Here is a 2,017-nt window from a genome sequence, read left to right as displayed (position 1 = left end):
CGATTTGATTTTCCGAATTTTCTTCGAAGTAGCTTTCAGATTTCAAGGCGGCTTTTTCTCCAAAATTGTTGTTGTTGTCTTCTTGCATTTGAATGGAAATATTTTCCAAGCTTTGTGAAACCACTTCATCACAATTTATTTGCACATCCAAATTGGGATTCTCATTTGTATTGGAAGGGGATGGAACAAAGCTTGAATCAATTTCATATGGATTGGGAATGGTTGGAAGAGAACTAATATATTTAAACCAATCTAATGATTCTTCTTCCGTAGGTTTATCTTCGTCCTTAAATCTTAAATAATTCAAGTGAAATCGAATATGAAAATCATTAACAGACTCATTTTTAAACCTTCTTAGATATTCAATTTCTTCACATACCTGTTCATAATCGTAGCCGTCAAATTTACAAATGAAAATTGTAACAAATTGATCCCAGCTATGGATTGAGGCAACTAGAAGAGTTTTGCACCAGTTTCTGGCTTTTGCCGCAAATGTGAGAGTAAAAATTCTGCATAAGATGTCTTCATCAATTCCTTGAAAATCATAATTTGAAACATTTTGAATAAATTGAAAGACATGATTAAAAGAAGAAGAATTTCTCTTACCATTGAACTTTACCTGAGATAAGAGTCTTACCACTTCGGGTGGAGTATTGGAGGATGCACGTCCATGGATACAACTCCCTATTGGAAGTTTAAGAGGAGCCATAAACAAAATGTTAAAATTGAAAAGACTCCAATAGACAAAAATCTCAGGCCCTCCTTCTAGCGCCTGTTGAGGCCTCGAAAATCGCTGCCACAACAAAGGGGAAACCACCCGGTCCGGACCTTAAAAGCAGCTCCTTTTCCGTTTGGTGTGGTGGCTCCGACTGTTCATCTAGGTCCAGTTACCTTCTCCCTATTGCTATTGGTTTATAATGTACCTTTAACTACCAATAGACAGGGACATCAGATAACTTCTTCTTGCTGATCAGGCAAGAGAATGACCCTTAAGCTGATTTGGGTTCAGCCAAGCCACAACTAAAATTTTGCCTCTTTGAGGAGAGGACTTAAAAGAATGTAGAATTTACTCTAAATGCAAGCTTATTCTATGATGCAAGCAAAAGAAACTAATCTAAATCCTATCTTAATTAGGCAGATATAGATCTAACCCAACTAAGAGCAAGATAATTAAAGTATTGGGATTTAGATATGTCTTGTTTATAATGAATACCAAGTCAATGAAGTAGTTCAATTAACTGATATTATGGATATCAAAACACATCCTATTGAGACCTCTTAACTGAAATAATAAATCAACAACATTCGGGAAGTAGTTCACATAAATGATATTGATTATCAAATCAGCAAATCCAATAATTGAATAATGATATGTGGAAATAGTTCACAACATATTACCACTCAATAAATCAGTTTTAATAAGGCAGATTTCTGAGTAAATAGTTACCCAGAAATCAGAAATTAATCTATAGGAACAGAGATACATGATAACAACATTGAGACAAACTACCCATATTGACAATAGTGCACAAACATGAATAAAATTACACATTCATGTTACCATAAAAATGAAACTGATATTTAAAACAGTAGTATTAAAAATACCAATTTATTGCATCCATTTCTCTGTCCTTGATCTCCAACAGCCCTTTACATTGCTTGAACTTCTGCTTTCAAAACTAGAGCCACAACAGTGCAAGCTTTGTTCTTCATGCATAATTCAATATACAAAGGGAAAATCCTCAATAATCCCCAGATCTGAGATTTTTCACTCCTCTCTCCTACAACTCTGAATTCCAATTACAATAGTGCTTTTAGAAGCTCTAAAATTGCAGAGGAGAGCAGCACTTTTTACATTCTGCAATCTGTTATTTATAATATTTTTGAAGGAATTTTTGGAGAGGAGAGTTTGTTGAAGAGAAATCTGCCAAATATAATTTTACTTGCTCCTAATTCTGATCTTCAATTGCTGGAGCATTCTCATTGCTTGAAATCCTTTTCTCCATATCTTTTCCAC

This window comes from Pinus tabuliformis, chromosome 6, assembly GCF_031772625.1.
Source record: "Pinus tabuliformis cultivar Carrire ecotype Pingquan chromosome 6, CPIR1, whole genome shotgun sequence".
Lineage (NCBI taxonomy): Eukaryota > Viridiplantae > Streptophyta > Pinopsida > Pinales > Pinaceae > Pinus > Pinus tabuliformis.
Note: the sequence above shows the minus strand (reverse complement) of the source record.